The sequence below is a fragment of the Manis pentadactyla genome, chromosome 6 (genome assembly GCF_030020395.1).
Source record: "Manis pentadactyla isolate mManPen7 chromosome 6, mManPen7.hap1, whole genome shotgun sequence".
NCBI classification, from domain to species: Eukaryota; Metazoa; Chordata; class Mammalia; order Pholidota; family Manidae; genus Manis; species Manis pentadactyla.
Genome location: NC_080024.1, coordinates 136959687 through 136987393, shown reverse-complemented (window position 1 = coordinate 136987393; position 27707 = coordinate 136959687). Strand labels below are relative to the sequence as shown.

The 27707-nt window shown below is 38.1% G+C and overlaps 1 protein-coding gene across 1 annotated transcript in view; it reads right to left on the bottom strand.

Moving 5' to 3' along the window:
* The window catches only part of LOC118928935 (uncharacterized), a 346570-nt gene that overhangs the window by 315821 nt on the left and 3042 nt on the right, over positions 1 to 27707 (bottom strand). The gene's annotated exons all lie outside the window — the stretch shown is intronic.

Sequence of the window (27707 nt, the reverse complement as noted above, 5' to 3'; positions counted from 1 at the left end):
ACATATACACATGGAATACTATTCAGCCATAAGAAAGAAACAAATCCTACCATTTCCACAACATGGACAGAGCTAGAGGTTATTATGCTCAGTGAAATAAGTCAGGCAGAGAAAAACAAATACCAAATGATTTCCCTCATTTGTGGAGTATAACAACAAAACAAAACTGATGGAACAAAATAGCAGCAGACTCACAGACTCCAAGAAGGGACTAGTAGTTACCAAAGGTGAAGGGGGAGGGAGTGTGGGTGGGGAGGAAGTGAAAAGGTGATTGTGGGGTATCATGATTGGTGCACATGGTGTGTGTGGTGTCACGAGTAAGACAGTGTAGCTCAGAGAAGACAAATAGGGACTCTGTGGCATCTCACTACACTGATGGACAGTGACTGCAATGGGGTATGGGGAGGGACTCTATAATAAGAGTGAATGTAATAACTACATTGTTTTTCTTGTGAAACCTTCATAAGAGTGTATATCAATGATACCTTAATAAAAAAAAGGAATACAGAAGTACCAAAAGAGAAGCCCAATTAAGGGAAATGTACCTTATCAGCTACTAAAGTAACTGGATAGTCATCTGAAAGAATTTAAAATTGGATCCCTACCTCACACCATGTACTAAATTAAAGTCCAGATTGATCAGAGGGAGGAGACAAAGTGGCTATAGACAGTAGTGGATAGGAGACTAAATTTTTACTGTAAACCCTTGATGTCTTTTAAATTTTATAGTGCATGCACTGGATATTTGAAATTATTTGTATTTAAAATGTACTCAGGTTCTGACATAAGCAACACAGTATAGTAGAAAGACCACAGACCTGAGAACCTGGGGGTGTTTTCAAGTCTGATTTTTACACTAGTTAACTTGTAACCTTGGACAAGTCATTGCACCTTCACTTCCTCTCTAAAGTATTAGTGTTAGATCAGATGTATTTGTCTCTTTTAACACTAAAATTCTATAACAGTGTTATTGTAAGCTTATAAACTGACCTGAGAGTACTTCTATCTGCTAACCTAACTTTGAAGTTTCCTCTAATAAACAGCAGATGGTTTATTGTGGAACTTAGCATCAAACATTATTTAGTGCCCACTGCATTCATGACATTACAAGTGAATGAAGAAAGCATGCGAAATGCACAAGGGCTCAGGAAAGAGTTTCTAGGCTGTTAGTCATGGAAGTAATTAGTCCTCCCATATATCAGACAAATAGATAAGGAAAGGATAGCCTCACTGGATTGAATACCAGGGGCCTAGGCAAAAGGACTCTACAGTCTACAGTCCACAGTGAGTGTGTGATTGGTGATTCAGAGAACAATTGTATGTTGGGGCCTTATTTGGATCTTTAATCTTTTCTGTGCCCCACCTTTTGGCCATCGTACAAAATATCTCCATCAAAAAAAGAAAAAGGAAAATTTGTAAAACTTTTTTTATTAAAAAAAAAGATTTTTTCAAAAGAAAAAGGATAAAACATTAATTAGTCTACTCGTTAACTTTACTAAGTAATAGTGATTATTAGCTATCCAAGTAATACGTAAATCATCTTGTGTGTTTCAAGGCATTTATTTAATAGCTAAAAGGCACCTTAGCCATCATCTAGCCTAGTCATACATTTCACAGATGAGAAAAATGAGGCTTAGCAGTGTCAAAATGACTTGCTTAAGGTACATAGCCAGTTCCTGGCAAATTCAAGGTAAAAATTCAAGTGTCCATTCTCTTAGCCTGAAGTTGTTTCCAACCTGTCGTCTTTAATCCTTGAGTTATCTTCCAAACCGTGCTCTCATGTACTGCTTGCCAAAAGCATACTTTATTTCTAATTATGGTTTGGCTTATCTGCTCCATGTGGACCCTGATACTCCTTAGACCTATGACCTTAGGAATGGAGCTTCTGAGCAGCACATGGAGACAGCAGACTAAACAGAACATCAAAATTCTGGTTTAAATCTGCCCTTGAAAAACTATTTCTTACCCAGCCCTCCCTGCCATCGTCAGCCTCCAGTCACTTCCCCAGGCACACTTGTCATTTGACACTTTTTTTAAAACCTCAGTCCCTTCATTTCCACTTCCATCCCCAGCCAAAATGATTCTTAGAGCTCATAAGCTCTCAGACTCATGCCCAATGTAATTCTGCCCAGGAAACAACTGTCAGTAAATTTCCTTGGGGGTTTGTATTTCCCTTTAACTTAAGTAGGTCATTGCTCCAAAGCAAGTGTAAAGATGGAATGAATGAAAATAAGCTGCTGGATTAGGCTTGTGTGAGATCTGTAGAATGCAGGGAGATGGGCAGAGCAGCAGGACTGGGCAAGCAAATAAATCCCCCTGTGAGCCTCCCCATGACTCAGACCCTACAGCATTACTAGTCAGGCAAATGAATACCCAAGGGACACAAAGTCGCTGTCTTGCCTGTGTCTATATGCATTTCTTTTCAAAGTTCAACAGGGGACAAGAGATAAGCCACCTGGGGTAATGCCACTTCACAAGTTACAAAGAGGTGTTTGGAGCTGAAGAGATGGAGATGTGTGACTTGAAATGCAGAAATCTTATTAACACGGTTGACTTCCTTCCAACAAAAATCAAATTTGGGGGGTGATCTAATTGTCACCCTAACCAAGCTGTCCCATCTCCTTTGAAGATTCCACACCAGTAAACAGAGGCCTACTGTGGATTTCTGAAATCCAGACCAGTATGCAGAGTCTTGGGCGAGACACCCTGTGGGATTAGGCTGGGTGAAAAGTAAAATGACAAGGATGACCTTCTTGGGGAAAAGGAGGGGAGAATCACAAAAAGGAAATCTGGGCATCGTAGGGAAGGGAGCAGCCCTGGTATATTTTTATACTGAGTGCCAGGAGATTTTTTTGGCACAGCTGGCTCTTATCTCTTTCTCTAGAAGCCTGCTTCCTACCAGGTGCAGTAAAGTCTACTCCACCATTACCAGGAGGCACACAACCTACCCCCTCACCAAGTAAGGTCTAGTTTGCTGTTGCCTGGACACGGCTACTACACCTACCAGGCTGCCAGGTAATTTAACTTCCAGGAGATAGAAACATGCCTAGAATCTTATTAAACTTTCAGGTTTTGTCACTGTTGCTCCTAAAACTTTGACTTTTAAGATATATCATGAAACAGACTAGAAATCTGTTGATGCTCGAGATACAGTGCTCCACTGAAGTACACTCGCTTTTCCATTTGTTTGTTCACATATTAAACATTTGTGGAGCATCTAGTAAGAAGCATCAAGCACTGTGTGAAAGGACAGAAAGATGAGAAAATTGCCCACTTGAACATTATGTTCTAGTCTGGAGAAGAGCTTACCAAGAGAAATAACAATGTGAGCCACAAACATAATTCTGAATTTTCTTGTAGCCATATCTACAAAAGGTAAAAGAAACAGGTAAAAATGACTCTAATAATATATCTTATTTAACTCAGTAGATTCAAAACATTATCATTTCAACATGTAATCAATATTTTTAAATTATTAATGACATTTTACATTTTTTTAATAAGTCTTTGAAATCCAGTGTGTATTTTAAACTTGGAGCCCATCTCTATTCAAACATTAAATTTTTATCAGAAATATTTTATCTGTATTTAGATTTCATAAATTTGACAGTTGATAAAGTAGATTTATACACCCAAGTTGTTCCAGACATAAAAGTTTTCAGCTAGTCCTTAAATTGAATTAGAATTAAATTAAGTCTAAAATTCAGTTTAGTCAGTTAAGCTAGCCACATTCCAAGTGCTCAATAGCCATGTGTGGCTACTGGCTACCACACAGGGTAATACAATGCTAGAAGGAAAGACAAACAATAATCAAATGAACTCATAAACATTATAAAGCTGTAATTGTGATAAGTTATATGGAGTATAATAGTATTATGAGATTGTATAACACCTGATTTTGTCTGGGAAAAGAAAGATTTACTTGAGGAAGTGCTATTTAAGAATCTGAAGACAGATACAGGAAGAAAATACAGATGGGAAGAAGGACTTTCCTAGCAAAGGCAACAGCATGTATCAAGGCCCTGAGGCAGATGGGAAAATAAAGAGGTCTGTATTAGCATCCCGTCAGGAAACAGATGGCCCCTTTGAACTGAGAAATTTAAGGAATGTTTAATGAATAGGCTATTTAAGATGAGGCAGGGTATATAGGAAAATATATTTATTTATAGGAAAAATAGTACAGAAAGTAATACAGAATAATGCAGTGTCCTAGGCTGGCAACAGCAGGAAGCTGTTTACCACCACTACCACCACCACCACCACCATGACCCCAGTTTAACAGGGCAGGAGAATAAAGCAATTAAAACCTGAAACAGGTTAGCTGTAATGGTAAGGCCATCTGACAGAATCTGTCGCCTCCAGGATAGGGGATGCAACCAGGCCACAGAGATCCAGCAGGAAGGGTAGCAGGGGAAATAAACAGCCCAACTTCACTTTCCTTCTGCCCTACAATCTCCTGTGTGTGCCTCCAATGGCCAAGCCCAGACAGGACCAGAAGCAAAGAGAGTTCATTGATGCAGAACACATGGGTCAGCCTCAGGGCATGAAGTAGCACCAGGAAAGGTGGAGAATAAATCTGGAAGGACAAACTGAAGATATTCAGCTCAACGGTGTATGTATTAGTTTGCTATTGGTGCTGTAACAAATTTCCACACATTTAGTGACTTCAACTTATTATCTTACAAGTTCTGAAGTCCCAAAATTTAGGGGCTGCATTCCTTCTAGAAGTTCTAGAGGAGGCTCTGTTTCCCTGGTTTTTCCACGTGGAGGCTGCCTATATTCCTTACTCACAGCCGTCCCCTTCCTATCTCTCTGACCTCTGCTTCCAGCATCACACCTCCTTCTCTGCCTTTGATTCTCCTGTTTTAATCTTATCAGGAACCTTGTAATTATATTGGGGCTACCTGGATAATGCAGGAAAATCTCCCATCTCAAGACCCCCAAGTTAATCACATCAACAAAGTCCTTTCTACTATGTAAGTTAACATTCAGAGGTTTTGGTGACTAGGACATGGACATCTTTGGGGGGCCATTATTCTCTCTACCAGTGTGTCAAGAAAGTGAAAGGTGGCCACTATGGTAGAGACAAAGGGCATGAGGGGAATATGGAGAGTTATGGGGATGATGTGCTAAGGAGGAGCCATATCAGCAAAGTTTTATAGACCCTGGTGGGGATTATGTTCTGCCTCTTAAGACCAATGGAAAATCATTGAATTTGCATTTTGAAAAAGCGCATTCTAACTACAAAATTCAAAATAGATGGAAATACATTGGAAATTAGTAGAGAAGTTGTGTAGTAATTAGATGATCGAAGATAATGGCTTAGGCTAAGGAGGTGGTTGTAAAGGTGGAGAGATGTGGAAGGATTTAAGAAATATTAAGGAAGTAAAATTTGTAGGACTTCGTAGATAAGTGATGGGGAGTGAGGATGAGGGCCATGTTAAATGTGGTGCTTAGGTTTCCAACTTGCTGAATTAGATACATAGTGATTCAGTTCACAACAAAAAGCACTGTGCTCAGAGCAATGTTGCTGGGGGAATAAGGGATGTGGTTTTGAACATGCTGAATTTGAAGTGACTTTTAGAGAACCAAACAGTATCAGTGGGCAGCTGAAGACAGAAGTGCAGTTTCCTCTGGGTTGCTAAAGAACTTAAAATCCTTGGTCATTAAAGCCTTTGTATGAATGGCATCACCTAGAAGAGAAGCCAGCTAGAAGAGTGCCTAGGACCTAGCCTTGAGAGACTTGAACACTTAATGACCAGAGAAAGGAGATAATGACCAGATAAAAAAGGGGCCAAGAGTAGGAGGCATCCAAAAGCCAAGGAAATAACATTATTAAAAGAGTATGTGTTAAACAAGGTGGATTGCTCCCGAGAGTTCAGTAAGTGGATTTCTGAAAGATCAACACCAGTCCACCCATATTATCAGTCCAGGACATTCTGGTGGAGCATTTGGTGCAGCTTACACCCTTAAGGCCAGGGGTGCCTGCCACATCTCCCCACCAGGGGAGTAAATCATGACCATGGTGAGTGGCTATATGGCCATGTGGTTGGGCACATAATGACTGAAAGCCAGTAAGAGTCACTGGCTGGAATTCTAAGAGAGAGAGTATCGCCCTTTCCACTGTCTTGAAACTTGAGAAGCTTTAGGGTCTGAAGCTATTGCTACCATCTTGCTACTAGTCTGGGACTAAAGGCAACACATGGCAGAAGAAAAACATGATGAAAACTAGGTGTCTGAAAGCTTGATCTAGCCCTACACTTTCAACTTATAAGCCAATAAACTCCCTTTTTGAAAAAGCCAAGTATGTACAAAATGTCACTTACAATGGAAAAAAATACTAAACTCTGTGGGAGAATAAATGAAATGCAACCCATATCTAAAATCTTTAGTAAAAAAATGCCTTATATATCAATATGATCAAGGCACTGACAAAAATTCTCGTCACAATGGTAAGAGTATATGAAAACAGACAAGAGAAACTTGAAAGCAGAAAAGTAAAATAGAAATGCTGGACAAGTTTCTAGGTTCATGAGCTCCAACTTAAGGTGAATCACTCAAATATAAATTGGAATATATGTAAAGAGAATTGAGAACTATAGTCCCAGCCTGTCTTAAAAAGTAACTTCCTTATTGGGACCAGAAATCTGGTTCCAAGGTTTTCTTGTTCTCCTCTGTCTTGAGCTTGTATCTTTCAAGAGCCCTGAAATGGCAATTTTACAGATGCTTCAATTATAATATTCATGATTTCCACAGCATTGTAATTCTACTCAGTAATTATAATTTTCATTGACACAAAAGTTACAGACTCCTGGGACTTGCTCAGAAGAACTTACGAACGTTGCTAGGCACCTCACAAAAGTGATTATTCCCTTTGTGGAAACTAAGGAATTTGACCTTGAATAACTTTAACAATTTGGAGTTAAAATTTACTGGCCTTGTCTTGTGAGAAACCACTTACTTAAAATTTACCAAATGTGGGGCTGTCATGACCCAAAAGAAGAGAGTGGATCCAGCAGAAGAAAATTCTTAAACATCTACTGAGTGTCCACCATATATAAGACAACATGCTAAGCACACTCAGAGGCTTGAGGCATGGTCCTTGTCTTCACAGAGCTTGGAATCTTGTGGCAGAGATAGGACAACTCAGGAAGAGTCAAATATCCATATAAAGTAAAATGGAGTAAGTGATAAAAGTTGTGCAAATAAGAACTTAAATACTGAAAAGGAAAAAATCAGTGTGGGGTGGAATGCCTTGAAGGTAGGTACAAGTGAATGGGCAGAAAAGAACTTAAGGGCTCTGCAGGCGTGAAGATCTGTGCAAATAAACCACCAGAGGGGGAAAAACATTTGTAGGTAACTGTAGTATAGAAGAGTCTGGCTGAAGCACTGATTCTTATGTAGAGTCTTAGTTGGGGAGTAGGGTAGGGGGCGCTGAAAAGGTTGGGAGGGTAGTAAATGAAAACCTATAAAATTTAGGCTTCAGTCTTGTAGGAAATTAAGTATTGAAGACTGCTGAAGTCCATTGAAGTCAATGGAAACAGCACCACTGCTCTTCCTCAGTATGGAAGCCAACACAGCTACTCAAATAAGAGCCTGAACTTGGTTTGTGCAAGAATTAAGCAGTATAAGATGAAAAGTGAGCAACTGGAGAGAGTAGAAGTGGGTCACGGGAAACACAGGCATTGTACTGATAAAGCTAGGTTTGCATTCAGGCATCTTACAGTAGCTTCTATATGGAGGATGGATTTAACCAGGATGAAACTGAAAGGAGCCCAAGAGAAGGCCATTGCAAAACCCCAGGTACGTGGAGTTCAATAGGGCCAGTACTAAGGTAATGATGATAAGAATGGGGAAAAAGAGATGGATTCAAGGGTTATTTAGAAGCAACATCATTAGGACTTGGTGATCATCAATGACTGTCAGGGGTGATGAGAAGGAAGGATTCTAGAATGACTCCCAGGTTTCTGACCTGAGGGGACAAGATAATGAGTAGAACCATTAACTAGGATGCAGGAAGAGGTGCAGCTTTGCCAGAGAAAGATGATGGGTTCATTGTTGAACACTGTGTAAATCACGACTCTGGCTGCAAGTCCTGGAAACCCAAATCAAACTCCCTTAAGCAACTTCACAGGTTCATCAAACCAAACAATGGAAAGTAGGGGTAACAAACTTCACAACGTAATTCTAAAATCATCAGGACTTGCTCTCTGTCCTGCCCTGTCTGTTTCCCTCTTCATTGTTCTCCCTCTCCACTTGGCTTCTGCCTATAGTGAGGGTATATTCTCTCAAGGTGCTTTAAGTGGCAAGGGACATGTCCGCCCATTGTTCCACAATCTAAGAAGAAAGCAAGCTACACTTTTCACTGTCATTTTGAAAAATTCCAGGAGGGGCCCCAAGGAATAAAAAAAAGATGAAACAGGCTAAGTCCCTGCTCTTGAGGAATTACAGTCATAAAAGCACAAAAACTTAAGGCCATCTCCACTACCTCCAGAGGGCTGACCACAATCCTGGTACAAAATAGGAGCTCAATAAATGTTTGTAAAACCAAAGGATGATTAATGGGCACTCCACATGAGTAAGATCATTTGGCATTTATGAAGTAGTTTGGTTGAATATATTTTTGTCTGTTACACAAACCAGAGCAAGGCAGTCCTCAGTCCCACCACCAACTTATGCGCTAATATGCAGCACATAGGCTGTATTTTCTTGATAGAATTTTTTTTCTTAATGGAAGGTCCCATTTCTGCAGTCATACTCTGTTCCCAACACCTAGGAAAGCTCCTTCAGGCTACAAGAGTCAGAATACACATTCTGTCCCTCATCAAAAATTCCTCCTATTAACCACCACCCCTACTGCCATCAGCACCATTAAGGTCTTCCCATGAACATGCCTGACACATTATTATCCACCACACTCCTACTTAGGAAAGAAGGCTCAGAGTCCGAGCAGACCACATTTTTTAAATTAACGTATCATTGATGTACAATATTACGCTTGGGTTTCACATGAGCAACATTGTGGTTATTACATTCCCCCCTATTATCAAGTCCACACCACATACCCCATTACAGTCACTGGCCATCAGCATAGTAAGATGTTATAGAGTCACTACTTGTCTTCTCTGTGCTATACTTCCTTGCCTATGCCCCTCATATATTATGTACACTTATCATAATACTCCTTAATCCCCTTATCCCTCCTTTCTCATCCACCCTCCCCAACCCCTTTCCCTTTGGTAACCACTAGTCCATTCTTGGGTTCTGTGAGTCTGCTGCTGTTTTGTTCCTTCAGTTTTGCTTTGTTGTTATACTCCACAGATGAGTAAATGATTTAGTACTTGTCTTTCTCTCCCTGGCTTATTTCACTGAGCATAATACCCTATAGTTCCATCCATGTTGTTGCAAATGGTGGGATTTATTTTCTTCTTATGGCTGAATAATATTCCATTGTGTATATGTACCACATCTTCTTTATCCATTCATCTACTGATAGACACTTAGGTTGCTTCCATTTCTTGGCTATTATAAATAGTGCTGAAATAAACATAGGAGTGCATATGTCTTTTTGAATCTGTGATACTGTTTTCTTAGGGTAAATTCCTAGGAATGGAATTCCTGGAACAAATGGAATTTCTATTTTTAGTTTTCTGAAGAACCTTCATATTTCTGTCCACAATGGTTGAACTAATTTACATTTCCACCAGCAGGGTTGGAGGTTCTCCGCATGTTCACCAGCATTTGTTGTTTCTTGTCCTTTGGATGTTGGCCATCTTAACTGGTGTGAGGTGATATCTCATTCTGGTTTTAATTTGCATTTCTGTGATGATTAGCAACATGGAGCATCTTTTCATGTGCCTGTTGGCCATCTGAAATTCTTCTTTGGAGAAGTGTCTGTTCAGATCCTTTGCCCATTTTTTAATCGGGTTATTTGCTTTTTGGGTGTTGAGATGTGTGAGCTCTTTATATGTGTTGGATATTAACCCTTGTTGGATATATCCTTTATGAATATATTCTCCCATACTGTGGGATGACTTTTGGTTCTACTGATGGTGTCCTTTGCTGTACAGAAGCTTTTTAGTTTGTTCATCTTTGCTTTTGTTTCCCTTGCCGGAGGAGATATGTTCATGAAAATGTTGCTCATGTTTATATTCAAGAGATTTTTGCCTATGTTTTCTTTCATGAGTTTAATGGTTTCATGACTTACAGTCAGAACTTTGATACACTTTTGTCGTATGGAAGTAGACAGTAATCCAGTGTCATTCTCTTGCATGTAGCTGTCCACTTTTGCCAACACCAGTTGTTGAAGAGGCAGTCATTTCCTATTGTATATCCATGGCTTCTTTATCATATATTAATTGCCCATAGGTCTGTGGGTTTATATCTGGACTCTCTATTCTATTGCATTGACCTATGGCTCTGTTCTTATACCAGTATCAAATTGACTTGATTACTGTGACTTTGTAGTACAGCTTGAAGTTGGGGAACATAATCCCCCACCGCTTTATTCTTCCTTCTAAGGATTGTTTTGGCTATTCAGGATCTTTTGTGGTTCCACATGAATTTTTGAACTACTTGTTCTTTTTCATTGAAGAATGCTGTCAGTATTTTGGTAGAGAGCGCATTGAATCTGTAGATTGTTTTAGGCAGGATGGCCATCTTGACAATATTAATTCTTCCTATCCAGGAGCATGGGATGTATTTCCATTTATTAGTGTCTTCTTTAATTTCTCTCAAGAATTTCTTGTAGTTTTCAGGGTATAGGTCTTTCACTTCGTTGGTTAGGTTTATTCCTAGGTATTTTATTCTTTTTGATGCAATTGTGAATGGAATTGTTTTCCTGATTTCTCTCTCTGCTAGTTCATCATTAGTGTATAGGAATGCAACAGATTTCTGTCTATTAATTTTATATCCCGCAACTTCACTGAATTCAGACATTAGTTCTAGCAGTTTTGGAGTGGATTCTTTAGGGTTTTTTATGTACAATATCATGTCATCTGCAAACAGTGACAGTATAACTTCTTCCTTAGCAACTTGGATGCCTTTTATTTCTTTGTGTTGTCTGATTGCCGTGGCCAGGACCTCCAGTACTATGTTGAATAAAAGTGGGGAGAGCAGGCTTCCTTGTCTTGTTCCCAGTCTTAGAGGAAAAGCTTTCAGTTTCTCACTGTTAAGGATGATGTTGGCTGTGGGTTTGTCATATATGGGCTTTATTATGTTGAGGTACTTGCCCTCTATGCCTGTTTTGTTGAGAGTATTTTCATGAATGGGTGTTGAATTTTATCAAATGGTTTTTCAGCATCTATGGAGATGATCACGTGATTTTTGTCCTTCTTTTTATCGATGTAGTGGATGAAGTTGATAAGATTTTCTAATGTTGTACCATCCTTGCAACCCTGGAATGAATCCTACTTGATCATGATGTATGATCTTTTTGATGTGTTTCTGAATTCGGTTTGCTAATATTTTGTTGAGTATTTTTGCATCTATGTTCACCAGCAATATTGCTATGTAATTTTCTTTTCTTATGGTATCTTAACCTGGTTTTGGTATTAGAGTGATGCTGGCTTCATAGAATGAGTTTGGAAGCATCCCCTCCTCTTCTACTTTTTGGAAAACTTTAAGGAGGATGGGTATTAGGTCTTCTCTGAATGTCTAATAAAATTCAGCAGGGAAGCCATCTGGTCTGGGGGTTTTGTTCTTGGGTAGTTTTTTAATTACTGATTCAACTTCATTGCTGGTAACTGGTCTGTTCAGATTTTCTGTTTCTTCCTGGGTCCTTCTTGGAAGGTTGCATTTTTCTAGAAAGTTGTCCATTTCTTCTAGGTTATCCAGTTTGTTAGCATATAATTTTTCATACTATTCTCTAATCATTCTTTGTATTTCAGTGGTGTCTGTAATGATTTTTCCTTTCTCATTTCTGTTTCTGTTTATGTATGTAGACTTTTTTTCTTGTAAGTTTGGCTAGGGTTTTATCTATTTTGTTTGTTTTCTCAAAGAACCAGCTCTTGGTTTCATTAATTCCTTCTATTTGTTTTATTCTTCTCAACTTTATTTATTTCTTCTCTGATCTTTATTATATCCCTCCTTCTATTGACTTTGGGCCTCATTTGTTCTTATTTTTCCAGTTTCATTCATTGTGAATTTAGACTGTTCATTTGAAATGTTCTTCCTTCTTTAAAGAGGCCTGAATTGCTATATACTTTCCTCTTAGTACTGCCTTTGCTGCATTCCACAAAACTTGGGGCACTGAGCTGTTGTTTTCATTTGTCTCCATATATTGCTTGATCTCTCTTTTAATTTGGTCATTGATCCATTGATTATTTAGGAGCATGTTGTTAAGCCTCCATGTGTTTGTGAGTCTTTTTGTTTTCTTGGTACAATTTATTTCTAGTTTTATACCTTTGTGATCTGAGAAGTTGGTTGGTACAATTTCAGTCTTTTTTTAATTTGGTGAGGCTCTTTTTGTGGCCTAGTATGTGATCTATTCTGGAAAATGTTCCATGTGCATTTGAGAAGAATGTGTATCCTGCTGCTTTTGGGTGGAGTGTTTGTAGATGTCCATTAGGTCCATCTGTTATAAAGTATTGTTCAGTGCCTCTGTCTCCTTATTTATTTTCTGTCTGGTTGATCTGTCCTTTGGAGTGAGTGGTGTGTTGAAGTCTCCTAAAATGAATGCATTGCATTCTATTTCCCTCTTTAATTCTGTTAGTATTTGTTGCACATATTTGGGTGCTCCGTTTTTGGGTGCATAGATATTTATAATGGTTATATCCTCTTGTTGAACTGACCCCTTTATCATTATATAATGTCCTTGTCTCTTGTTACTTTCTTTGTTTTAAAGTTTATTTTATCTGATACAAGTATTGCAATCCTGCTTTTTTCTCCCTATTTTTAATGCATGAAATATCTTTTTCCATACCTTCACTTTTAGTCTGTGTATGTCTTTGGGTTTGAAGTGAGTCTCTTGTAGGCAGCATGTAGATGGGTCTTGCTTTTTTATCCAGTCTGTACCTGTGTCTTCTGATTGGTATATTCAGTCCACTTACATTTAGGGCAGTTATCGATAGATATGTACTTATTGCCATTGTAGGCTTTGGATTCATAGTTACCAAAGGTTCAAGGGTAGTTTCTTTACTATCTAACAGTCTAACTTAACTCGCTTATTATGCTATTATAAACACAATCTGAAGATTCTTTTTTTCTCCCTTCTTTTTCTTTCTCCACTACTCTTTATATGTTAGGTGTCATATTCTGTACTGTGTATCCCTTGACTGAATTTGTGGGTAGCTGATTTGATTTTGCATTTGGTTAGTAATTAATTGGTCTTCTTCCTTTACTGTTGTTTTATTTTCTCTGGTGACAGTTATTTAGCCTTAGGAGCATTTCCATCTATAGCAGTCCCTTTAAAATACACTGTAGAGATGGTTTGTGGGAGGTAAATTCCCTCAACTTTTGCTTATATGGGAATTGTTTAGTCCCTCCTTCAAATTTAAATGATAATCTTGCTGGAAACAGTATTCTTGGTCCAAGGCCCTTCTGTTTCATTGCACTGAATACATCATGCCACTCCCTTCTGGCCTATAAGAGGTTTCTGCTGAGAAGTCTGATGATAGCCTGATGGGTTTGTCTTTGTAGGTGATCTTTTTTCTCTCTCTGGCTGCTTTTAATACTGTCCTTGTCCTTGATCTTTGCCATTTTAATTATTATATGTCTTGGTGTTGTCTTCCTTGGATCCCTTCTGTTGGGAGATGTGTACTTCCATGGCCTGAATGACTCTCTCCTTCCCCAGACTGGGGAAGTTTTCAGCAATTATTTCTTCAAAGACACTTTCTATCCCCCTAAACTCTTCTTCTTCTGGTACCCCTATAATATGAATGTTGTTCCATTTTGATTGGTCTCACTGTTCTCTTAATATTCTTTCATTTGCAGGGATCCTTTTTTCTCTCTGTGCCTCAGCTTTTGTATTCCTGTTCTCTAATTTCTATTCCATTTACCGTCTCCTCTACCTCATCTAATCTGCTTTTAAATCCCTCCATTGTATGTTTCTTTTCAGCTACTGTGCTTTTTAATGTGTCTGTCTCCCTCCTGAATTCTTCCCTTAGCTCTTGGATATTTTTCTGTAGCTCCACTAGCATGCTCATGACTTTTGTTTTGCATTCTTTTTCAGGAAGATTGGTGATTTCAGTCTCACTGAGCCCTCTTTCTGGTGTTTGAGGGATTTTGGATTAAACAAGGTTCTTCCTAATAGAGCACTTTTAAAGACCATACACCAAATAATAAAATATCACAGTAAAGGCTGGTTTCTTTTCACAGTTCTATTGAGGCAAAGAACTGGATGTGCACACTGAATAATAATAATCAACAAAAAAAGTTAAAATTGGCTTCTAAACCCGCAAAGTGTGTCTAACCTGCAGCACATGATACTTTTTGGCTTTTGTCTAAACCTAAATATATTTTAGTTTTGTTCGATTTTGTTTAGTTTTGTTAGGCTGTGATAACACTTATGAGGGATACTTTATTATGCATGACACTATACTAAACACCAAAGGATATATAAAAGCAGCCAAGGTTACCCAGGGCACCATCAAGAGTCACAAAAGCAGTCATTATTTGTTAAACTGAGCAGATCCCTCCATTTCAATTGCTGTTTCTCAGTGCCCCCAAACTTCCTCCTTCTGATCCTATGAGACCTCATTCAAGTTCATAAAAGACCTTGATCATTTTTTCTCCTCCTTGAGGGTGGCTTCTAGTTTTTTCACCATTTTATAAGGGTTCCTTCTTTCCGTGCTGCTAATGTCACACTTCCTGTCATCACCAGGTTGGTGTGGCCTAGGCTACAGCTACACATTTTGTTCCACTCAACAATGGATCACACACACACATACACATACACACATCCGTGATGTACTCTATTTACAGGCCACAAGATAACTCCATCTCTGGCTTCCATCTTGTACAGACTCTAAAGTTCTTTGCTTCACTTGCTTTCCATTACAACCCTCCTGCTAAACACTCTGGCACAAGTCTGTAGAAACCTTAACAAAGTAACACTGTTAAAATCTGTAAGGGCTGGGCCAATAGACCTGGACACCTTTACCCTGATACCACCCGCAAGCCTCCTGCCCTTCCTACCTGCCATGGTCCTTATACCAAGTTTGTTTGCACCCTCTCCCCACTCCAGTCTGTTATTTCCCTTTAGAGTGTTCACCCTAAGGGGGCTCGTGTTTTCTCTGACAGCTCAGAAGTCTTGGGCCTGAAGTTGGGGTAGAGTGGGCTGGGTACCTCCAAGGAGCTCATACCTGTCTGGATTCATAGTGAACAAACAGTTTAGGCCTATGCCCCTAAACTACACAAAGATAATTTATGATCTGCTAGTTGGTTATATTGTTATAAGACCCCCAACTCAGAGCCATTTTCCTAAGGAAATAACCTTAATAAAGTAGGTAGGTGCCCAGGAGAACTCACAAAAGTCCATTTGACTCACTTGCCTCATGTGGAGTTCTAAATGTACTCTAGAACCTACCTAACAGTACACCACAGTTTCTATTGTGTTTATGGGAAAATGAGTTCTGAATGCCAGCAGTGAACAACCTCTGCCTCTGTCATCAGCAGGACAGGCCGGCTTCCTTCCGCTGCCTGCCAGCTCAATGCTAGGGAAACACCAGAAGCCTAGGGAGTTATCTTTTTAAGAAAGGGATGGGGGAGTGGGAAGTGTGTGACTTTAGGAAGGGAAACTAGGTTATAGATAGGGGAGGGTTCAGAGGGGCAGGATGGGTCAGAGGAGAGGAGGCAGGAAGAACTTGGCTGCCTCTGGGTTTCAGTGTCTTCCAGAGAATCAGGTTGCTCCCCTGACCCTCAACCCAGAAGACGTACCCAGTCTACACTACAGCATTGCCGCTGCAGAGAGCAAAAAATCTGGGGTCTCAGTGTAAGTGGGGGTGAGACTAAGGAAAACATGTGGTAGGTTTCTATATGAGCTCAAATAAGTAGTTAAAGAAATAATTTTAAAACTAAAGCTAGTCTGGTATTGTGGTAAGTCCTATGTTAATGAGGTAAAATCAAGGTTTATACAATGTATCATGGCTTCTGAAATACACAGCTCACTAAATATTTAATGTTTGTAAGTTCTACTGGACATGATCCTTCCGTAAACTTGAGAGAACACTTGACCTTGGTGTCTATGTCCAATCTCTCTTATTTATACTTAATTAATACTTGACTTGCATGGAGTCAATTTACCCCAAGGGTAAATTTACTTACAAAGAAAAAAATTTAAGTGTGAAGAAAACAAGTCTGTGCCTCTGCATTATTACCTTGTATCTGTTCAGAAAAGTCAAGAAAAAAAATGTTTTCCTAGGTGGTGGAATAGGAGGAAGGGTGAAAAAATTTTCTATATTTTCAGTAACTCTTGAATGGAGACTCAAAAACATAAATTTTAAATGACAATAACAGTAGGACAGGACAAATGGATTTAAATAAGGGTTGTTTGATCTAAGTCTCTTATTCTACTTTTTAGATATTATGATGTCAAATTGCTTTCACATGACAACACTCCAGAAGTAAAAATAAAGGAACATGATTTAGAAAATTTACTAGATTCAGGAAATGGATGGGCTTTTTTTAAGTGCCAGAATCCTAGTAGCTTTGGGAGTGAATCAATAGATTAAATAGTTCCATGGTAACTACTAAGATTCAATCAACTCAGCAATATTTTCTGAGACTATTAGGTGCTAAACAATGTAGTACGTGACATGGAGATACACCACAAAAGTACACTGCACGGTCCCATCACCTGTAGACTTAATAAGTCTTTATTCGATTTACATGTATAAAAGTAGAGATGTCTGTTTAACATGTAACCAACTCCCAAACCAAGTGCCTTTTGCTACTGGCAGTGAGAGAAGGGGTGGGAACACAGGTGAGCTCCTGGAAATGGTTATAATTTGAATAGACTGAAAGGTCATATTGGATGTTGGAAATGAACAAGAGCCCAAGTAAGTCAAGTTTAGCCCTCAGAAGAGCTGGGAAGAATTTGGCCTGATAGAAGCTGGGGGTTGATTTGGAGCAATCGGGGAGCAATGAAAGAGTCTGGAGAGGAGAATGTGTTTGGGAAGATGGTCCTGTCAGTGGGATGGAGGCTGACAGAGGGAAAATTATCAATTATGAGGCCACTTCAGTCTTCTCCACGGTATGTAAGTGTCAGCACAAGTGTGGTAGTATGAAAATGAAAAAAGGGAGAGGCACAAAAGGCATTTAACAGAAATACAGATCTAATGCACAGCTCACTAGACTTAAGTAGGAGACAATTCGTTTCCCTTTTAAAATTTTGATATTGGTTCTTCTCTTTTCTCTTGAGCTATTTTCTCTCCACCTTTCTTATGTCTTTTTTAAAATTATTATAAAAGTTAACCTGTTTTGTTTAAAAAATTTGAAAAATACAAAAAAGAAAGGTATTAAAAAGAACCTAGACTACTACCCCTCAGAGATGATTTCAGATAACATCCTGATGTACTTTTCTCAACATTGATCGACGTATTTAGGAGTGATCATCAAAAAGGATGGAGACTAGGTGGAGTACAAAGATGAGGCAGCAAAATATTTTGTCAACCACTGACTTCAAGCTGGCTTCATAAGGTTGCCATTCTCTGCCTTCTGCCATGATCCAGCAGAGCCCATAGCTTTCCTGTCGCTTTCAGACACAGGAACAGTTTCATGTGCAGGAATAAAAAAGTCCTGCTCCATCTAGATCAAAGCAATGCTTCTCTCTTCCCTAAACCCAGGCATTTATGTAGTTCACAGTCATTCACGGGACCGAAGAAGACAATGGCCAGGTCTTTCATTCTCCTCACCCACCTAACTCTTGTGTGGGAAGATCCACATACTCTTACTTACTTCAAGGATGAAAGTGGGACCTGTGTCCCACTGCTGCTCCCTCTCTTTCTGTCCTGCCGTTGGGGACTACTCCCACCTCCAGATACCTCCAAGGCAGCATCAGGCACCCGGGTCTATGCTGAGCACACACTCTACCCCTATAAATTCACTTCAGATAATCCCTTCTGAGAAATCTCTTCTATAGACAGTTCCTGGTGGTGGTGGTGGGGCTGCAAGGCTTCTTTGTTTTTTTGTTTGTTTTTTTTAATTTATTCTAAATACTGTGGGACTGTCTTAACTTCTTTCTTGAGAATATAAGGATACTTGTTATTAATTATTCTTAGCTTTGGGCTTTAACAATAGAAGTTCCATATTCCATATATATATAACTCACACAGAAAATAATAATTGGAATCATATCACATCACTTGGCATCTTACTTGATTTTCATTGGTATTATACAAAGAGCATTTCCCATGTCAAGGAAGTATTTTTCAAAAGTGTGGTTTTTACTGGCTCATAATTTTTCATCACATGACTGTCCACTCCCCATTATTTACTCAACCATCACTCAACTAGACATTTACAGTTAGGCTACTATAAATATCACTGCAGTAAAATCTTTGAATGTAAATCTTTGGGCACATCTTTGTTATATCCTTAGGATATACGAGGGAAATGTTTCAGTCAAAGGTTATGGACATTTTTAAGGCTCTTGATACATAAAGCAGAGAAAAGCCCTCAATAAAAGTGGAGTAACACCCCACACTCACATTATACTCAAGCATTTTAACCATATTTTTCACCTTGGCAATTTAATAAGAGAAATATCATCTATTGCTGTTTTCATTTATATTTCTTTGATTGTTATTGAAGCAGATTCTTACTTATTGACTCAATATTTCCTCTTCTGCAAAATGTCTGTTCATGGCCTCTAATTTTTTTCTTGAAATGTTAATATTTTCTCATTGATGTATAAACTCTCTCTGCAATAAGAACAGCCTAACCATGTTTTCATAAGGTATTTGTGCAAATGTTTTCCAATTTGTTTGACTTGATCTTGGCTTGCAGAAATTCTTAGCTTTTGTGCAGTCAAACCTATACTGGAATCTGTTGCATAGCCCAGCTTAAATGGAAAGGTGTTTATTAGAAGGAGAGTAGTTAGCTCACAGAAATTTAAATGAGATCCTACAGAAACCAGAGGGAAATGAAACTAATCTCAGCATCACCAACCCTGTAAATCTCCTCTAATCTCCTGGGGTCTCCATTTGACTTAACATATTCCTACCAACAGCAAATTTATCAGATGGATTAATAGCCTTCTGCTTCTATATCCAGAGGCCAAGAGGATTTGATTTATTTTCAGGTAGAAAGATAATGGGGAGGAATTCTGGCTAGCCCAACTTTATGATATGCTTACCTCCAGAACAATCATTGTGCCAAGAAAATATAGAACTCTAATTTGCCAGATAAAAGATGTATCAAGAGAGAAGAGAGCAGCTAACTCAAAGGAAAGGCTAGATTAGGGAGTGGGCAGACAAAGCAAAACAAAACAGAAACAAAGAAACACATAAACACATGTCCATTAGAAGTTTTTCCTTACTGCTTTCTTCTACTAGTATATTGCTTCTTTCTTCATTCTGAAATTAGTAAATTTTTCTTCTGGATTTCATTTTTTATATCTGGCTCTGTCTTCACCAATCTCTTCATTCCTCCCTTCCGATGTTCACTTCATCCTTTCTACCGGCCTGGCCATAGTCAGAATGACCAGTTCAAGGCCCCAAGTCTGTGTGTGGTCCAATGAGCTCATTTTCCTGGTTCCCCTCACCTCCAACACTCACAGACACTCCCCTTCCTGGGTAAATCCTGCACACCACCACCAAATTACTATTCCCCAAACACCACATCGCCCATTTAATGACATCATTTTCCTCTTCCAAAGCTTTACTGTAGCCTCCCTGTTGCACCTATTTACTAGAGAGGAGATGATAGCTAATGTGACAATGAAGATGTATTTCATGAGGCCCTCACCACTCTCATAGATAAAATCTCCATTGTAAAGAAGGGAAACTGAAGTTCAAAGAAGTTGAGTCACTAACTAACCTATTGTTTGGATGTGGTGGAACTGGGACTAAATCTCTATTCTGCCTGGATCCTTAAATAAGAAACCAACCTCCCAACAGTGGATGGGCCTCAGAGTACAGACTCAACACCTTAGGCTTTTTTAAAGCTCCAGGCTTTGCTTCTTCTCATTGCCATATATCTGTCCTTCACTTTAATCAAACTTGTCTACCACCTCCCAATCCCACTACTACTCCCAAGCCTGGAATCTTCTCTTTTGCCTTCATTTCTGTACATGGGGTATTTCTCACCGATACTCTGCCTTCCCCAACTTTTCACCTTTTTAGATTCAGTCCCCTGAATTTCTGCTTTTTCCATAGTCTTTCCTGATTATCTCATAAAAATAGTATTTTTTTCAAAATACCTAAAACCGGCTTCTCTGATATCCATTTAATTGTGAGATTGTCTTTTATACCTGCGTACATTTTAACTTTTGACTATCCTGTCAACTAGATTGTAAGCCTCTTGAGGCCAAGTCTGTGATGGGTATTTCTTTGCATTTCCGCATGCTCAGTACAGGTCTTTATAAGAAATTAGTCAATGCCTGTTGATCCATGTTTGTCTTTTTCAACCTGCTGTATTAGGAAACATAATAATTCTTAAAGTTTTTCCCCCTTGGCAAGCTACTAGTTCACTTTTAAGACTTTCAAATCTTTGGACTTTCGTATTATGATCAGTGATTTTCATGAGTGAAGACAGTATCAAATGTGTAATTCTGAGATTGTAGGTAAAATGCTGGAAAATTTTCACTAACATATATGTAATTTACCTGCTAATTAATATGCAGAGGGAATTTACTACTACATTCCAGCATAGGGGGACTATTATTGATATATCTTAAAAAGTTCACAGTACCTAAAGAGACAGGAAATCAATTTTAGAGGGTATTACATTAAATTTTTTATTCATTACTATGTACTTTTTAGATTTTATAATATTTGATAAAAGAAATATAAGTTACTGAGAGACAAAATGTTTTTGGACAATGTAGAGAAATCATCTAAAGATTTTTATTTGGGAGGTTTAGAGCATGAAAATTGCATGAAACTTTGGAAATGATAAATGTTTACAATTTGCATCCGCATTGTTACTAACACAATAGCCTGTTAAATCCCTTGCCATGAATATAAACAGACTGCAGGCCATCCACATTATTTATCAAGGGGGAAACAGACATTATTCACAAATTTTAATTGCTCCTATGGCACCAACAGTCTGAAAATGAAACATAAAAATGTAGCCTTGGGGAAGTTTTGCTGTGCAATGACTTTAGTGCAAACCTGACCACAGGGACCAATGCCTCTATTACAATTATGCAGGGACCTGAATAAAGTAAGTTTATAGTTTCAACCCAAGTCCTGGTGGACAGCTGGCATATTTTAAAACTCATTCTATCCACTGTAAACTCAAGAACTCCTACACATGGATCCAAAATAAAGAAGTCAGAGATTGGATTGATATGGAAAGTGTATTACATGCTCATCCTTAAAAGGAGTTTTTCCCAGTCAAGCTCCAAACATTCTGCTAAAAACTGGGGAAAAAAACGCTTCCATACCCTCCTTACCTAAACAAATTAACTCTCAAATATTGCAAAATGAGTATCAATTTTTCTTCTAAAATTAAATTATTGTAAAATACGATGTTAAGAAAAAATTAATTTGAGGAAAAAAATGTTAAATAGCATGAAAGTTTTAGGAGGTAGGTTTGGTTTTTTCCAACTAGGAGCCACTCATACTCCCTCAAGGACCAGTGCCCTGAGGTTAGCAGAAAGATTTTACAATTAGCTCTAAGGCGAAGGGGAAGCAGCCAATAGGCAGGCTTGGAAGATTAGGCCAATCCTAAAGCTAAGACTTAAGAGGGTTGCAAAGATGAAGAGCAGGGCTGGCAGTAGGGATGGTTTAAGAAACAACAAATGAGCAAACAGGTCTTTGGATTCAAATCACAATAGTCCCCGACTTGCTCTGCTCGCAGCCCACTCACCATCCTCTGGTTGCTCAAGTCAAAACCTTGGAGTCAGCTGGCACTGTCTTCAAAATTACAGCCTGAATCCTACTGCTTCTAATGACCCTGCTCCTACCTTTGTGCCGCTACAGTCAACATTTTCAGCACCTTAGAAAACATCACTTAAAATCCAGCAGTGGTTTCTCATTCGAGGCAGAGTGAAGCTAAAGTCCTTTAAATAGCCTACCAAGCTCTGCACCATCTGCTCCCAACTGAGACCTTCACTCTTGATGTGCTGCTCTTCACGGAATGGTCTTCTCCCAATATTTCCACTTGCCTAACTGTTCAATCTCCAAGTCTCTGCTCAGACATCTCCTCAAGTAGGACTGCCCACCCTATTTAAAACTGCACCTTGCCCCAAACCCCTGAACTCCCTACCTGCCTTCCCCTGTTCTACTAGTGTTCCTTTTTTTTATAGCACTATCACCTTCTACATAGTCTACTTACTTATAAAATTTGTTGTTTGTTTATATGCCCCTGTAGAGCCAAGGGCTGGCTGTCCCAAAATGTGCCACTTTGTCATATGATTATTTTAAATTAAGTTACTTAGGTAACAGCCAATGCAAGAACACTCTGAGCCCCTCTGTCCCACTGAAATCAGGAAATAAATTTCCTATGTAAGAGGGAGGTAAGACATCCTCAACACCAGAGATAGAGCATTTAGAGGCAAGAAGTCTGCATAAACAAATATTTTTTGTTCTCTTACTTATTGATTACTCTAGCCCAAATTGTTTAGAATTCCTTACTAACTGAAGTTCCTGACCATGTTTTTGTTTTTGTCCTGTTAATTCCTCACAGATTTACTGTCTCCAAAGTATAAAAACTTCCTGCCCTGGTCATTTATTTAGGTCTCAATTTCACTGTTGGGCCTCCATGTACACATAATTAAACTTTGTGGGGTTTTTTATCCTGTTAATATGTCAATTTAATTCTTATACCAGCCAGAAGAACCTTGAAGAGTAGAGGAAAATTTTCCCTCCCCAACACCCCCCTTATAAAATGTGTAAGGCTCCATGGAAACAGAGATCTTTTTCCTGTTCACTAATGTATTCCAGATACTTAGAACAGTGCCTGGGACATAGCAGAAGCTATATAACTATCACCTGAATGAATGAATGAATGAATGATCCGTATTTTATCTGTGAAGAAACTGAGGCACAGATAAAATAGTGATTTGTCAAACTGAAAAGTAGCAAACTCCCGTTTTGTACGTTTCACACTGTCTCCAGAAGACATATTCCGTGGGTTACAACTCAATTGTAGAGATGCTGAGTTCTACATTAATGAACCTCAAGAGTTAGGAGAACCAACATTTCACAATAATTTCAAGATAATTTAATTTAAACTTAAAATGTTAAAGACAGGGAGATTACTAGAAGTGGAGGAGAATAAAGGAGAGTGAAGAATCCCACATCATGTTAGTATCACCCAAAATAAGGATAAAAATTAAAGACTGTAATTACCTATGTGTTCATCAAACTTCTTTACGATTTATTAAATGTAACCTTAAATGTATTAAACCCATGTTGTTTATTTGCAATGTATTTCCTTTTTAACATTATAAAGGCATTTTCTTTAGCCTCTTTACTAACTAATCTTCACTTACTTATTCCAGATTCATTTCAATATTTTTGCATTCCCTGTTTTCTACAACTTGTACCTTATTTCCTTCTTTACTTTTCTAGGGGTTTTTTTTGGTCAATTTTTACTGTTTTATATATTTTATGTGGTATTTTCCATAGCTTATCCCTATGTTTCAATGGACTTAACTCTATACTTAGTCAATAAAATTTTTTCTACCTTTCTCAACTTTTTGATAACTCTATGTCACTTTTCTTGACTACTTTTTTGTGATAACTACTTCTTAACATGGAGCCTTTTAAACCTGTTCCATATAAACTTGGGGATCAATTCTGCTGATATTTCTCCTTTTATTTTGAAACCTGAAATATTTTACTTGAGTTGTCTTTTTGGATTATCAACTGACTTTCTGTTTATATTTGATAATCTCATCTAAGTATTACTTCCTTTCTCATCTATTTATTTATTTTTCTTGCTTTATTGCTCTGGTTAAAACTTCCAGTACTATGTCAAATAAGAGTGCTTAAAGTGAACATCTTTGCCTTGTTCTTAGTCTTAGGGAAAAAGCATTCAGTCTTTCATTATTAAGTATATTCACAAGGTTTTGAACCATCCCCAATTCCAGCACATTTAATCAACCCAAAAAGAAACTCTGTGCCCTTCATCACTCACCCCCTTTTTTCCCACTCCCTAGTCCCTGGAACCTACTAATGTACTTTCTGATTTTCTGTATTTGCCTATCTTACACATTTCATATAAACGGAATCATACAACATGTGGCCTCTGGTGACTGACTTCTTTCACTTAGCATTATGTTTTCAAACTTCACCTGTGTTATACCATGTTATCAGTACTTCACTCTCTTTTACGGCTGAATAATATTCCACTGTGTGGAGATACAAACACACACACATTTTGTTTAGCCATTCATTAGTTGATAATAGTTGGGCTGTGACCATTATGAATAATGCTGCAATAAACATTCCTGTACAAGTTTTTGTGTGAACATATGATTTCCACAGATAGACTTTAAAATACTGAGCCAGCCTTAGAAAATATCTGAAATAAATCCCACTTGGTGGTAATCTATGTTCATTTTACACATTGCTAGATTTGATAAAATTTTGAGATTTTTGTGTATGTCTGTAACACATTTTGATAGGTAGTTTTATTTTGTTTGTATTGTCTTTGGTTTCAGTATCTGTGCTTAATCAAAAAATTGTCAAGTATTTCCTCCTCTTCTATTTTCTGGTCTTAATTCCTCTTTAAATATTTAGTAAAATTCTGCAGTGGAACCACCTAGTCCCTGGAGATTTCTTTATCAGGAACTGTTATTAGTTCAATTTCTTTTATCATTATAGACTATTAAAATTGTCTATTTCATCTTGACTGTATTTTTGTTAATTTGTAGCTTTTGAGGAACTGTTCCTTCACAATTCTTCCAATTTGTGAACATAAAGTTGTTTGTAGTATTCTTCTATCCTCTTAATGGCTGCAGGATCTGTAGTGACAGCTCATTTCATTGCTGCTATTGGTGATTTGTGTTTTCTCTGTCAGTCAGTCTTGTAAAAAGGTTTATCAATTTAATTTTATTTTTTTGAAGAATCAGTTTCTTGCATTGATTTTCTCTACTGTTTTCCTGTTTTCAATGTCATTGATTTTGCTGTTTTTACTAACTCCTTCCTTCTGCTTGTTTGGATTTATTTTGCCTTTTTTTTTTTTTTTTGCAATAAACAATTAGATTACTGATTTGCCATCTTTTCTCTGATAAAAGCACTTACTGCTTTAAATTACTCTCTCAGCTCTACTTTAGCTGTGTCCCATAAATTTATATGTGCTGTATTTTCATTTTCATTTCATTCCATTCCATTGTTCCACTCCGAAGATCCCCCCCCATTGTTCCCCCACCCACAAGCCTTGGGACTTCCTCATTGACCCATGAATTATTTAGAAGTATGTGGTATCATTTCCATGCATTTTGAGGTTTTCTTGTCCTTTTTCTGTTACTGATTTCTAGTTTGACTCTATTACAGTCAGAGAGCATATCCATATGATTTCCAAGTCTTTTAAATTGGTTGAGATTTGTTTTACAGCCTAGGATATGGTCTGTGTATGTTAATGTTGCATGGGCCCTTGAAAAAAGTGTATATATATTCTGCTGTTGTTGGGTCATCTATAAGTATCAATTAGATCCCATTGGTTGATGGTGTTAGTCATTTCTCCTAGATTTTTCCTGATTTTCTGTCTAACAGTTCTATCAATTGCTAAGGAAGGGGTATTGAAGGCCCCAACCATAATTTTGGATTTTTCTATTTCTCCTTTCGGCTCTATTAGATTTTTTTATTTGTTTATTTTCCATATATTTTGAAGCTCTGTTGTTTGGTGCAAACACATATAAGATGCTGTGTCATCTTAGTGAATTGTTCATCATGGAAATATTATCAGGCTCTGTTATAAAGTGAGATCATCCTAGACAATTTATGATCAGAACATATGTGTATCCAAACTAAATATTTTCAACATGCAAAATAGGGTTTTCCATTTTTTTAAATAGACTGTTTTTAAATCAGTTTTAAGTTTACAGCAAAACTGAGCAGCAAATATAGAGAGTTCTTATATATGCCCTGACTCCACACACACATAGCATCCCCCCACCATCATCCCACTCCAGAGCAGGACATTTGTTATAACTAATGCATCAATACAGGCACATCATTATCACCCAATGTCCTATAGTTTACATTAGGGTTCACTCTTGGTTCTGTGTATTTTATGGGTCTTGATATAAAAGTTTAATGACATGTATCCACTGTTATAGCTACATACAGATAGTTTCACTGCCCTAAAAATCCTCTGTGCTCCTCCAATTTATCCCTTCTTTCCCCTTAATCCCTGGCAACCACTGATCATTTTACCGTCTCTTTACAAACCAGAGGTTTTAACCTTGCATTTTATATTAGTTAAGATAGATTAACTGCTATAACAAATGTACACAGAAATACATAATACTTCAAACTCAAGGAAAATATTTTTTCTCTCACAAAGTCTAAAACAGATATATCTGATTGGAGGACATCTCTGCTCCATGTGGTATCAGACTCCTTTTATCTTGTAGCTCTGATATCTTTAACATGTGGCTTCTATGGTCATTGTACTTACCTACACAGATAGGAAAGAAATGGGAAACATAATGTGAGAGATCTTTTGAGGGGTAGGTCTGAGAGTGGTGTACAACTCAGTCTTATGGCTACTCCCAAGTGCAGTGGAGATCAGGAAGTATAGTCTAGCTGTGTATTCAGGAAGAACAGGGAACAGGTTTAGTGAATATCTACCCCATCTGTGTCACAAGTCTATGGAATCTATGGAGAGACTTTAGGAGGTTGTTCGAGCATGCAGAAGATGTATTCAAAATGTTGCCTTCCAAGTGCATTTTCCTGGGGAGTGAGAAGGAACAACTAGCCCTGACTGTATTGATTAGGAAAGTAAATGGGAAGAAGTCAAATTTATGCTGAGGCTTAAAAGTAGGTAGAGACAGGGAGGGTAGGAATAGAAGGTAAGAGGAATCTGGGCACGTTCATTGTTGTGATCTAGGAAGATGGGTGCTGCTGCTCCCAGGGGACATCCTACTGTAAAGAAACTCATCATGCCTTAAAACAAAGCAGACATTTAGCTGTGGGTTCCAGGTGAGGGTCTCCGCAGAATTTTTACCAAGCTTTTGCTTCAAAACTGTTGTCTCATTATCTCAATGTTCTTGCTAGGACAGATATTTTTGTTAAGCTTTCTTTAATTTAGAATTGCTCCAACCTGATTATCATTACAATTAGATAGATTTAAAAGGCTAATTCAGCAGTCAGCCTAATAGTTGATGCAGTCAATTCTATAGTTTTCTTTTTGTCTTAAGTTTCTTAAAGCAACTCTTCTGCCTGGATGTATCAACCTATGACATAAACAGCAGCATAGGAACTAAAGAGAAACTTTAGTTGGTGAAAATCAGTGTGTTGTGTGGCTGAATGGAGGGTAAAGTGATTATGCTGTTAAATGGATTTAAATGAAAGAATCTCAGTCACTTATTTAAAGGCAAATCTTAAATTTGTTTCATAAACAAGATTAAATGCAAGACAAATTTAGGC